Source organism: Ascaphus truei, chromosome 15, assembly GCF_040206685.1.
Source record: "Ascaphus truei isolate aAscTru1 chromosome 15, aAscTru1.hap1, whole genome shotgun sequence".
NCBI classification, from domain to species: domain Eukaryota; kingdom Metazoa; phylum Chordata; class Amphibia; order Anura; family Ascaphidae; genus Ascaphus; species Ascaphus truei.
In genome coordinates, this window is record NC_134497.1 from 35,362,705 (window position 1) to 35,376,707 (window position 14,003).

The 14,003-nt window shown below is 47.6% G+C and overlaps 2 protein-coding genes across 4 annotated transcripts in view; one reads left to right on the forward strand and one right to left on the reverse strand.

The window, feature by feature from the left end:
- Positions 1–14,003, reverse strand: part of LOC142466804 (uncharacterized) — a 345,151-nt gene that overhangs the window by 157,651 nt on the left and 173,497 nt on the right. The gene's annotated exons all lie outside the window — the stretch shown is intronic.
- Positions 3,730–14,003, forward strand: part of LOC142466801 (uncharacterized) — a 39,952-nt gene continuing 29,678 nt past the window's right edge. For all 3 annotated transcript variants that reach the window (XM_075572251.1, XM_075572250.1, XM_075572252.1), the window contains exon 1: positions 3,730–3,950. The gene's annotated coding sequence lies outside the window, so the exon portion shown is untranslated. The remainder of the gene's footprint in view (positions 3,951–14,003) is intronic.

Below are 14,003 nucleotides of genomic sequence, written 5' to 3' on the forward strand. Positions count from 1 at the left end.
AGGGGAAGCGTGGCGCGGCTCTCACCCTCACCGCCCTGGCTCCCGGACGGAGGAGAGGCGCGGCCCTCAACCTCACCGCCCCGGCTCCCGGACGGAGGGGAAGCGCGGCCCTCACCCTCACCGCCCTGCACCGGCTCCCGGACGGAGGGGAAGCGCGGCGCGGCCCTCACCATCACCGCCCCGGCTCCCGGATGGAGGGGAAGCGCGGCCCTCACCCTCACCCTTACCGCCCTGCACCGGCTCACGGACAGAGGGGGAAGCGCGGCACGGCCCTCACCCTCACCGCCCTGCACCCGCTCCCGGATGGAGGGGAAGCGCGGCGCGGCACTCACCCTCGCCGCCCTGCACTGGCTCCCGGACGGAGGGTAAGAGCGGCACGGCCCTCCTGCCCCAGCCGCCAACTACAGGCTCCTCCCCCCTCGCTCCCAACAAGAAACGGAGGGGAAGCGCGGCCCTCCTGCCCCAGCTTGCCACTCTTGCCCCCCGCATGCCACAGAGATATCAGGGCCAGGAGGGGAACCGTCTGCCGCCTGGAACCACCACTCACCCAGTCAGTTAGTCACCCACCCACTCAGTCAAAGCGCCAGGAACCACCACCCACCCGGTCAAGGTAAGTCTCCCACCCAGTCAGTCAGTCAGTCACCCACCCACTCAGTGAAAGTCACCCACTCAAAGTCACACACTGTCAGTCACCCACTCAGTCACCCACCCATTCACCCATCGGAGATATGAACTGGGGGGGGGGACACAGCTGTGAACAGGGGGGTGACAGCTGTGAAGAGGGGGAGGTGTATTGCTGTGAACGGGGGAGAAAGAGAGGGGGGAGACAGTGGAAGGGAGAGAGAGATGGGGAGCCAGAACATTAAATCCCGGGTAGCGCCGGGTACATCAGCTAGTATGATTATATTTATGTGTTCCACTGACTGCATTACACAGTGATTTAGTGAACCCTCGAGCAGTAACTTCGCTGATTGATCACAGGAGAACGGATCGATCGGCTAATTACTTGTCAGTGTTTGGATTGCATTGATGCGCATATCGAATTTTTTTATTTATTTTATTTATTTTTAAGGGCAGCTTGAACTGCTGCTTTAAATCCAACCTAGCGGCGGGAAAACATGAACTCACTTGGAGTACACGACTGCCATAAAAAGGATGAAATCATCATTTAACCCTTTGGATGTAGCTGTTATGTCACTGCGTCTGGCCCCATGATTTAATAGCTACGTCATAATAATCCTGCTGGTTTTCCTAGCGGAATTGTCATGCTCCTGTGCAAGACGGATCTATCACTACGTGGGATAGAAGGGAGGGGGTCTCCCCGTCCAGTCTGTCATCAGCAGGGGGGCGATCACGTGACCTCTCCATCACTCAAAGGGTTAAAATAACTATTTTACTTATTTGTGTATTGTGAAAGAAATCCTGTTCTATATTTCTCCAGGAACATTTGTGTTTTGATTAATGAGGGCATTATAATTACCCTATTTCCTTGATTGTACGACGCCATTGATTCTAAGACACGCCCTTGATTTAATAAAAAAAAATGGGGAAAAAATCCCACTATATTAAATGTGCAGAATTTTTTATTTTTTTTTAACTAGCAGGGTTACATGACCCTTCAATAACCAATGGGGAGGGACAGGCAGACACAGAATGGAGGAAAGGGAGGAGGGAGAGAATGGAGGGAAGGGGGAGGGAATGGAGGGAAGGGGGAGGGAAGGGGGGGAGGGAATGGAGGGAAGGGGGGGAGAGAATGGAGGGAAGGGGGGGAGAGAATGGAGGGAAGGGGGGGAGAGAATGGAGGGAAGGAGGGGAGAGAATGGAGGGAGGGAGAGAATGGAGGAAGGGGGGAGAGCGAATGGAGGGAAGGGGGGAGAGCGAATGAGGGAGTGAATGGAGGGAAGGGGGGCAGGGAGGTGAGGGAGCGAGGGGAAGGGGGGGGAGGAGGGAATCGGGGAAGGGTGCGAATGGAGGGAAGGGAGCAAATGGAGGGAAGGGGGAGGGACAGACAGAGAGAGACATACACAGACACATACAGAGAGAGACACACACAGAGAGAGGGAGACACACACAGACACAAAGAAAGACACACACAGAGACAGAGAGAGAGACACACAGACAACACACAGAGAATGAGACACACAGACACAGAGAGAGACACAGCTACCTCTGCACCTCCTGCAGTTCACACAGGGATTCGGGAGGGGGGCTTCTAGGCAATGTGAAGATCCCTGGCAGGCATCTCCGATCTCTGCACCTCATGGAAGGGGAGGAGGGGGGCGTGATTGCAGCCATGCTCTTTCTGCAGACTGGAAGATCCTCGGCGGGCATCTCCAGCATCGCCCCTAGCTGATTTAAAAAATTTTTTTTTTTTTTTAGTACATTGATTCTAAGACGCATCTTTATTCCAGACATGTGAAAATGGGAAAAAAGGTGTGTCTTTGAATCGAGGAAATACGGTACTTTGTTTTCTATGGAAGTGTTATGTTTTTTTGTTTGGTAAACGGGTTTTTTAACTTGACAATTCGCTACATTTAACCTATTAAATATGCCATTGTTGTTGGTTCACGTTCTTCTTAGGAGGGACTGCCCCTTTAAATACCATTTTCCTACTCTACTTCAGTTTAAATAAATCCTGAGATTACAAACCCATAAGAGTTTGTACAATCAGCCTTTTCTCCTTGCTAGCTATCCTAAGCACTCCTTTTCCTCTCACCCCACACAAGTCTTTCCCCGTCTTAGGAACGCAGGGCCACACTTTTCAAAGCCTTATTTAACCAGATGCAGTTGTTGACATTATGGATAACTTTGATTGCTGTCACCTACACTACTTTACGTAGTATACTGGGCATCTAATGCCAAATCTATATTCTCTAGACTATTACTCTGTGACCATTACCATCACTTATTGTCTTTCCAAATCCTTGCAAAACCTCCCGAATCTACTGAAGTTACAGAAATATTCATTTTATTTATCCCCCATACAGCTTGTCAAATTATTTCCCCAATACCCCCTCAAGAGAAGAGTTACCCGTCTCACATGGTTTCTCTTACTGTGTTTCTATTGCTGTTTGTGTTCTGTATCCCCCTTCCTCCCACACCCTTTATTTGCCTCCCAGGTAGTGATCTGAAGGGGGTTATTTTTCCTTATCCACTTTGCCTCCTCTGTTTACCAAACACTAGATTCACTAAAGTGCAATAGCCTCAATTGCACTTTACCATCCACTCACGTTAATGAGCATGTGATTACAGCAGCTCTTTGCACCTCTCCCCTCACTCCTGTCTTCTCCTCACAGCCTTGTTGAGCACCATTGCTGCACGTATGTAGCTTTAGGCTACGACCCCAGTGGTCACTGCTGCACGCGCGTCTGACTGCACGGGTCAAATCCGGGATCTGTGGTATATGTGGAGCGATGGGATGCGCGGGGGAGGGGGGCATGACGTGGCCATGAACTGCCTCTTCTGCGATGCGTCGCAATGACAACACAGCGTCACGTGACGTGATGACATCATATGACGCCGCAAAGCTCCGAGCCGGTAAGGGAAGGGGTCTGCGAGCAGGGGGGGGCCAAAACAGAAAAGTTAGCGCACCTCTAGTATATACATTGCTCTTCGTTAACTTCTGATCACCTCAAAAGCTGTAGAGAAGAAAGAAAAGACAAGTCACATTATTATCAACTTGTATCTTTTTTCAGCTCTCCCTTTATAAAATAGACATTATTTTGAGACCTCACTAACTGTCCCAATTTTAGGTTTGTAAATTGTGCGAGAAACGAGGAAGAACAGAACCTTGTGGCGTTCCAGTACCACAGGAAAATCTACTACAGAACCTGCACAGACCTCCTCCCCCCCCCCCCACACAGAGGTCGTTGTCTGGTCTGGAGATGAATATGGGAAAGAGCTTGGTATCAAGTGGGGTACGCAGTGGAAAAGTAACGTGCCAGCACAAGGTAATCAGGAATATGTGTGTTGTGTGGTTTTTACATCTCTATTGTCTTATTACTGATGTTAAATTGCAAATAGTGATAGATCTGCATACACCATTATGGGTCAACTAGAACTTAACATCACTAAACTTGACTTGAGTCAAAGGGCCAGATACATCAAGCTGCGGTAACCAAAAATGCTGTATAACCGCCCATAAAAAAGCGCCTTATTATTAGCGTGCAATGAATCAGCGTTGCAGTGCCAAAAAGAAAGCACTTTTTTCAAACCTATTAAAAGCATCTGATCCGATACAAAACGGGCATAATATCACATTGTAAAGTAAAAACTGCCATACATCAAGTCCCAATATTTATCTTAACGGGATGAACGGCAGAAATACCGCAAATATTTTATCACCTACTTCAGGCTGGCGTTAGCCCTGTCTTTCCTATGTATATAATGGCCAATATACTGCCCATTATATACATAGGCAAGATGAGCTAAACCAACACCCACTCCCACCAAAATAAAAAGACTCCCCCCCGATACATATTTTCAGTGACAATGCAATAGTATACTGTGTAAGGAAAATTAAAACGCCCCATTCAAGCCCTAAAGTTCTCCTCACTAGAACATTTAAAAACTTTAACCCACAACAGTTTCTGGACGACCTTACCAACTGCCCATGGCACAGAATCGATTTAATTCCCGACCCTGATTCTGCGCTCGACTATTTCCAATCCGAGTTCTTAAAACTCTGCGATACCCATGCTCCACTACGCAAAATAAGGGTACGTGGGGCCCAACTTCCATGGTTTACAACTGACCTTATTGCACTCTACCAGCTCAGGGATACCTTGTGGAAAAGCTACAAAGTAACTGGCACTACCAAGGAACTCAATCACTACAGATGCCTGCGGAACATGTGCACAAGGCAAACAAGGCATGCAAAAGCACAATATTACTCTGACAATCTCCACCAAAATACATCAAACCCAGCTAACTTCTGGAAGGTTATCAACAATATATTCCAGCCTCCTAACCATCAACAACCAAGTAATATCACTAAGGGGGATATTACTCTGACAAACCCCACTGACATTGCAAATGCATTCAATGATTACTTTGTGGGGTGTGCACTAACTTATTAGCGAAACGCAGCCCAAACCACAAACATGAATCTCATCCTGGGAGTGACCACATAGCCCCACCCCCTCCCAACACTGCCCAAAATGTTCAATTTGGCTCAGTATCTGAAGAGGAGATTACACAAGCGCTCCTCAAACTAAAACTAAGAAGCCAATGCAGACCTGACTTACTACAATCTAGGTTCCTACGACATGGTGCCCCAGCCATTGCCAAACCAATTGCTTCCATAGTCAACTCTATCCTGTCTGCAGGCCATATCCCTAAGACCTGGAAAACTGCCAGAGTTGTCCCAATCTTCAAAAGTGGGGACAAAAACACTGTCTCAAACTACAGACAATCTCACTTCTCCCAATTCTATCCAAAGTCATGGAAAAATGTGTCCACTCCCAATTAAGCGACTACTACACCAAGACAAATTTCCCTAGCCAATTCCAATCTGGCTTTCGTCCCAAACACTCCACCATAACTACCCTGCTAAAAGTTTGCAATGAAATCCAGTGTGGAATGGAATGGGGACAACTCACTGGTGCAGTATTCCTAGATTTTGCAAAGGCTTTTGATACAGTTGATCATGCTATCCTGCTTAACAAACTCCAGAGCTCTGGAAGCATGCTTTAAACTGGTTTCAGTCCTACCTTTCAGGAAGATCCCAACATGTGTCCATCTCAGGCTCCAACTCCAACCCCCTGGATATCATCTGTGGTGTCCCGCAAGGCTCTGTTCTGGGGCTCCTACTCTTCTCAGTGTTCATTAATGATCTTCCCACAGCTTGTAAGGAAGCCTCAATACACATGTATGCAGATGACACAATCCTATATGCACACAGCCATAGCCTCTCTGACCTTCAACACATACTTCAGTCTGACTTTTTGAGACTCGAAAACTGGATTTCCCAAAACAAACTGTTTTTAAACACTGACAAGACTGTAACAATGGTATTTGGGACCAAGACTAAATTCTTAAAGCTTCCAACGACTGAGCTCCATATTAGAACCAACACTAACACCACCCTAACCCCTGTCACTAGTTTTAAATACCTAGGCTTATGGTTTGACTCCCATTTAACATTCGGAATGCACATTGATACCCTGACAACCAAGACCTATGCCAAACTAGGGGTACTTTACAGGAACAAATCCTCCCTAAGTCTCCTGGTCAGAAAGCGTATCGCACAGCAGATGCTAATGCCAATTATTGACTATGGAGACATAGTATATGGCACGGCACCTCAAACCCACCTTAGCAAACTTGACACCCTCTACAATTCAATTTGTCGTTTTGTTCTCCAATGCAACTACAACACACATCACTGCGAAATGCTCAAAGAACTAGATTGGTCATCACTAGAGTAGGCGCAAAGTTCAACTTTCCTGTCTTACCTTTAAATTCTTTATGGGCAAGCTACCCAGCTATCTGAACAAGCTCCTCACCCCTACCACATGCAGCACTTATCACCTGAGATCAGACTCCAAAAGATTGTTCATGGTCCCAAGGCTCAACAAAGTATCCGGCCATTCCTCCTTCTCTTACCGTGCACCCCAAAACTGGAACAACCTACCAGAGACTCTCACATCCACCACCACTTTAAGTTCTTTCAAATCTAAGGCTGTCTCACATTTTAATCTGGTCTGTAACTGTTTCATTCGCCCATAACATATATTTTCTTTAACTGTGCATGCAATGTCTTGTATATAATGTATACCCTGTTCATTTATGTAACTGTATTTGTAACCATGTATTATTTGTCTTAACTCTGCCCAGGACATACTTGAAAACGAGAGGTAACTCTCAATGTATTACTTCCTGGTAAAATATTTTATAAATAAATAAATATAAATAAAAGTAAACATACCTTGGGGATGGTCGGGACTGGCGGTGGCTGCAGGGACGGGCAGAGAGTCAGGAGCCGGCCGCGACCGGCCATCAGATGCAGGCCTCCTCACTGTGTCCCACACCGAGCTTCCAGTCAGCGCGCACTGGAAGCTTTGGCGTGCTGACGTCAGAGGGGCACAGCGCACTGACGTCAGAGGCTGGGACAGGAAGGACTGCATCTGATGCAGAGCCGGGGCCTGGCCGCGACTGGTAGCCATTATCCTTTGTCCCCCTTGTCATGGGAGACCACGCTTTTTGCTACGTGAAGGTGAAAGAAAACGGCGCTAACTCTATTAGTGTACACTAATAATATACAGTGAATATTTTGACCAAATCAATTAATTGTTAAACAGTGATATTGTGTTCAAATAACGTGATAATATTATTGAAAGGTTCAAACCCCCTGCTCAAACCCAGCTGGTGGGGACTGGTTTCGCTAGTCCCACAAATCGTCACTCTCCAGTTGTAATCCAGGGGGAGCATGGAGGGAAAAGAACATAAAACAAGAAAAACAATCTAAGTGCAGACAATAAAATTCAAGTGATATAAATTCTGCGTTCTTTCTTGGCTCATATGTGATGTCTACTTACAAGATGTAAGTCAAAATCAAGCGGTTTTGACACTCAATGGTCTCTGCTGTGCAGGTATTCCCACCAGGTGATAGGGTCTCCAGCTCTCAGCTCCGCAGCAAAGTGTATGTAAAAGAAATACAAACCATAGTGCAGACCAGTATAATGTAAAAAAACTAGACTTTATGGGGTTTAAAAATGAACACTTACAATAAAAACAAGTATTTCAGGCATGTACCACAATCATTGTGATCAAAGAGAGAATATGATTTTTTGGTTTACACTTCAGGCTCACCCGCCTCCTCCGGTGTGACTTGGTGTGGACCACCACTCTCAGGGACTTTGTACCTCCAGCGGTGGGCGCATTGATCCAGGTCTCTCTTCCCTCGTGGGTTCCCTCTTCTGTGGGTCGATCACCTTCCCATAACAGCTGCCCGCAGGCACTGTGGAGTTCTTCACTGGGATACAGCCTCTCTGATGGATGTTTCAGCTTCACTCGCACACCGATGCGTCACTTCCGCTCCGTCCCGATACGTCACTTCCGGTCGCGGTTCTGTGAGTATCTGTCAGTAAATTTCTCCTCTCTTCTCTCTCCTCTCTGGGCGGCTACCACTCTACGCGTTTCGCCAAAAAAGGGTGTGTGGCTTCCTCAGGAGTGTCAACCCACGAGGGAAGAGAGACCTGGATCAATGCGCCCACCGCTGGAGGTACAAAGTCCCTGAGAGTGGTGGTCCACACCAAGTCACACCGGAGGAGGCGGGTGAGCCTGAAGTGTAAACCAAAAAATCATCTTCTCTCTTTGATCACAATGATTGTGGTACATGCCTGAAATACTTGTTTTTATTGTAAGTGTTCATTTTTAAACCCCATAAAGTCTAGTTTTTTTACATTATACTGGTCTGCACTATGGTTTGTATTTCTTTTACATACACTTTGCTGCGGAGCTGAGAGCTGGAGACCCTATCACCTGGTGGGAATACCTGCACAGCAGAGACCATTGAGTGTCAAAACCGCTTGATTTTGACTTACATCTTGTAAGTAGACATCACATATGAGCCAAGAAAGAACGCAGAATTTAGACCACGCTTTTTAACACCTTAATATCTTGATCCTTTTATTGAACAAAGCATGAGATAAAATACATTGTAATTTATTTACAGAAGAAACACACACAGCTTGATTTACAACACGAATAAACACTTACTGGAACAGGGCAAAACGAAATAAAATGTCCACGGAACGAAATTCGCAGAAATAGTCTCTAGACATCAATTCCCAGAGTGGGGTTGATGCGCAAATAGAGCCACGAGACAGTCTTTGGCTTGGGGCGCAGCTTGCGACCCCTCTTTCTCCGCCGAAATGAATATTTTCATTCTGTCCATACAAATCCGGTGGTCTTTCTTCCTCATGTCCTCAGGAATCGGGGGGGATTCCTGAGTACATGTTTTGGGGGAACCCGCAACCCGGGCCCCCTTTTACCCAAACACACCCTGACAACATTTTACCGTAAAATCACCCCTGAAACTCACGCCCTGCATATCCCCGTTGCTTGGCACTCCTGGAACAGTAAAACCACATACATCTTTATTATACAAACAGTTATATACCATAATTGGGTTGAAGAGCTGACACGCACAATTCCCCAATATAGCTCAGGGGCACCCAGCCAGGCGTAATACCTTTATTTGGTGGCCTGTGTACCCCTTCACCGTCACACCTCCCCACCTCAAAGCGTAGGCGCTGGCACAACCGCCCAATCCGGCGTATTGACAGGCGGCCCAGCTATTGAGGTTAACAGTTCAACAGGGCAGTCTTTGCGGTATGGTTCATCTGCACTGTCGTGCCCGGTGCTCCCCGTATTCGGCTGAGCACAGCACTGATATCAACGTCCGGGACATCGGTCTGCACACAAAACTTTGTAGCAGAGTTTGGTGCAGTTAGTAGCAGCACACTGGGTAGTGCAGTTATCAGAGCCTGAATTGCCCTTTCACAGGCTGCAGACCAGACCAACAGTACCGAGAGTCACTTCCCAGTCAAGTCAGTCAGGGATCTAGTCACAGCTCTGTGCTGTGAGATAAACCCTCTACAGCAACCAGTGGTACCTAGAAAAGTCAGATGCCCTCCACTCGCCCTGTGCCCTAGGTCAAACATCTCAGCCATCCCAACTAAGCACTTAGTGTAAGGAATCCGCTCCACGGTTTACTGGTTACCTTACCTTGCAGACCGGTGCAGTTCTGGAACAGCTTTCCTGAGGTTTGCTGCAGCCTGGATTCACTCAAAGCAATACACACTCCCTCTGGTATCTACTGCAGCTGTGCAGCCTTTCATTGCAAACTATACTTGCATTCACTCATTAGGGGCAGGACCTTCACACCCCCGCCGGGGATTGGCCCGCTGGCCTTTAAGTATTGCTTGCCCATAATGCTCCTTGCCGAGCATAGTCCTAACTGGATGTCAACTGTTTTGCCACAAGCTCTCGCTTGTTCTCCTTTGCTGATACCAGGTTCCGCCCTGCGTCCTTCAGCTTCCTTCTAGCCGCTTGTTCTCCAATGCTGATTCCAGGTTACGTCCTGCATCCTTCAGCTCCCTTCAAGCCGCTTGTTCCCTTATGCTGATACGGAGGTATTCCCTGCGTCCTTCAGCTTCTGTTCCCCTGTGCTGAAGCAGAGGTTTCGTCCCTGCGTCCTTCAGCCTCCTGGATTCCTGCACTAAAGTAGAGGTTCGTCCCTGCGTTCTGCAGTCTCCTGGATTCCTGCACTGAAGCGGAGGTTTCCCTGTATCTACAGCTTCCTGGTTCCTGGGGCCTACTCTTTCCCTAATATAGAGAGGCCGTGTCCTGGTTCCTGCGCTGAAACAGTGGATTCCCTAGCCCGCTCAGGACTTTTGCGTTGTAGCACTGGTGCACCCGTGCAGCAAGACGGTGTGCTATTCTGGTCTGCCTACCATCTCCTGTGACCAGCACCATGGGCCATGGTCGTCGCTCGCGCAAAGGCCAACCCCGCGCTCCTAAGCTGAAGCGGGTCTCTCCTATCTCCTTATTGCCGAACTCCTGCATGGACAATGTTTATCCTGACGTCTCCTGTTCTGACCCTGGCTTGTACAACGACGACGCTGTCTTCTCCAATCCTGATCCTGCGACATATGACTACGAACTGCGCAATCCGGATCAGCCTGCGCGGTCTCAGGTCGGTGCTTTTACAACCCCACCTCAGCCTCGCGGTCCGACCCTGGTTTGTGGCGAGCAGAACCCTGACAGTATGCTCGGCCCTACAAACTCGGACCCCGCTGAGGTGTGGGTTGGTAAGTTTTTTCCTAAAAACCTGTCCCAGCCTGTAGACCAGTCCCAGTTTGAGAATAATTATTTGTGCGATATAATACCTCTGATGGAAGATCCGTTTATGTTGGAGGGCTTGACTCCCTTGCAAAAGAAATGCCGTAATAATCTGGTTTATAAGGCTTACTGCCTCAGAGACTTAAAACAGTATCTGGCCAGTGTTTTGGCCATTGCTAACATTGCTTGCTCCCCTGATTCCCCTTTAACTGGGGAGGAGCTGAGTCCTGTGGAACTGGTCAACGCCTGTAGTACACTCAATGCCCTGACTTTATCTTTGGACATTCCTATAGTATTCCCGGAACCTTCCGTCATGGTGGCTCTCGCTCACGAGACGCTGCATTTACTTTCCCGTGCATTGGATGATTGCTTGTTAAAACAGGATCGTCTCTTAGCCGCTCACGCCGTCGTTTGGCGGTATCCCTCGGCTACCAGTCCTGTTGCTAAACCGGGGGACGTATCTCTCTCTCCGGGAGATGACCAAACAGAACTATTACCAATATCTCCCAACGTAGCAACTGCCACAGTCCCAAGCTCTGATTGTATGCCCGGGTTCCCTGACACTAATGATATGTCTACATTAACCCCTGCCGATCAGTCCTGTGAGGTCCCCTTGGAGAACACATATGTGTCACTAACTAACACTAAGGTTCTTATATCAGAGAATAAGTCCCTTAGTTCTCCTATTTCTAGCTTTGAATCCCTCTCTCTAGGTCTTGAGGGTTTTCCAGCTTTAAATTCTGCTAGACAGTTCTGTGCGCTTTTCCCGTCAGAGAAAGAATCCCTAAGTTCTGTTCCCAGGGTTATTTCTGTATTAACCTCTGTGGGGCAGCTCTCTGAGTTTCCTTTGATAAATCCCTGTTCTCTGTCAGCCACGGTCACGCCCCTAGCTTCAGACGAGAGATTCCTGCGCTCTTCTAATACAGAGAAAAGGTTACCTATGTATTACTCTCAGGCATTGTCTGCATTAACCCCTGTAAATTCTTGCTGCCTCCAAGTTAATGCCTTCGTTGTAGCCTCAGAGAATGAGTCCACAAGTCAGACAGCAGAGGTTGCATTGAGGGATTCCCATAACCATACGGAGTCTCTAGATATTCTTTGCTATAAATCCCCTGCTTCAGCTCAAGTTTCCGCAGTTTCGTCTCCGGAGACTTCGGCTAAAGTTCTGGTTCCTGTTAAATGTATTCAGGAGTCAGGTTTTTCCCTAAGCTTAGTCGCAGAGTTCCTTCTCCCGGGTATTTCACTGAACCAGCCTGTCGCCCACATAGCGGTGATCCCTGCTTCAGCGCATAGTTCCCACATTATGGAGTCTGCAGTAAGTTCTGGTTTCCCAGACATTCCTTACCAAATACCTACTTCAGAGACCAGTGCAGTTATGATTAACCCCCATGTACTGTCTGAGTTCTCCTCCTCTTTAAGCTTAGGGTTAAAGGCATACAGTAGTCTGTATGTCTCTCCTGGGGTTCATATTGTGTTCCCAGGAATGTTTGCTGACGCACGGTTTTCTCCCAAAAGTGACGCTTTTCCATATAGATTAGTAAAAAGCTTGCACACTCTTTCCCTTTTCGCTGAATTGTGTCTTTCTAGTTTTGAGACTCTGAGAGGTAATGATTCTCCTTCTGATTCTGAAGCTCTTCCTACAAGGAGTATCCTGTCTGGGGGTCCCCCTGATTTCTCTCTCCAGGCTAATTCTCCAGGGATCAGCATATCTGTGGTCACTCCCTTAGTACTGTCTGAGGTCACCATGCATATATTACAAGTCCTGGGGTTTAACTCTGAGCTGTTTAGCTGTCCTGCCTTTGCTGAAACCCAGTCCCTCAGTACTGTGTCTAAATATGCCCCAGCAAACATGGGGTTACTCTGGGAAGAAATTAAAACTCCTGTCTTAAAGGGTATTTTTTCTCACATGTCCAGCAAATCTAGAACCTCAGTAATTGTTTCTAAGTCACTTATCAATACATCTGATTTTTTCTCTAATCAAACCCAGACACCCTCACTATCGGTTAGGAGTCCTGTGATCAGAGATTTTGCACTAGAAAACACACCAATTCATGTTTTTGTCAGGTTAGGTACCCCTGTGGTTAGGGCCATTGCAGTTTCGGAAAAGACTCCTTGTACTCCTAAGGTGCCTGTCATTAAGAGTTTTCATAGTTCATACTTGCTGCTTGTTGATTCTCAGGGCCCGGTCACTGAGGTACAGACTTCAGCTTCTGATGTTAGCTTCCCTCCCACCACTACCCTGGCTCTGCCTTTTTCTCAAGCTACTGATTTGAAGATCCCAAGGACTATTCCTGATTCACTGACAATATTATCTCCCAATGAAGATTTCCCAGTATTGGAGAGCTCTACTGTTGTTTGCTTCTCTGCTCCTGCTAAACCATGGTTTTGTCCCTCGGAATTTTCGGTTGCCCCTGTTATTTCCTCTCAGTTGGAAATACTCTGTACGTATCCCAAGATTTCGGTCCCTATGCCTGGTTTACTGCTTGCCTTGTCACCTTCCATACCAATACCGGGAGATGCTTCTAACCAGCCTATACCCTTACTAACCATTACTTGGGAGCCTTCTAGAGGAAAAATTCCTCGCAAATTCCAACATGCAGTGGTCAGCCAAGACTTTTTCTGTTACAAAGTTTCTCCTGGTGTATTCGATCAACTATCAGGGCCGCTGATCCTAGATTCAGGTTTCTTTATTAAGGACTGGGCTTTCAGTGGGGGTTCTTCTACCGTTTTTGCTCTGGAACTCTCTGGTTCTTCACAGCCCTGGATTTCCAAGACATTTTGCGAGGCAAGCCATGTACCAAGGATGTTTCCTCCATCAATCTTATATCCTAGAACTGTACTCACCAAAGAACTGCTCGTTTACGGATGCCCTTTCTACCTAAAGAATTTTAGGAACAACTCAATGTCCCCAAGGCCCATGGATGGTCCTGTCTGGCCACAGTTCTCACCGGGGGGTGGGGGTACACTAAGGACTAATCATGAGTTTCTGGAGTACGACTCTAGCCCCAATCCTAGACGGTTCAGCAACAATTCCCGGGCCTCCAACTCTATGAGTGCTCATGTTCGCCCGGAGGTCTCGCGTGAAGGGGGGGGTACTGTAAGGAATCCGCTCCACGGTTTACTGGTTACCTTACCTTGCAGACCGGTGCAGTTCT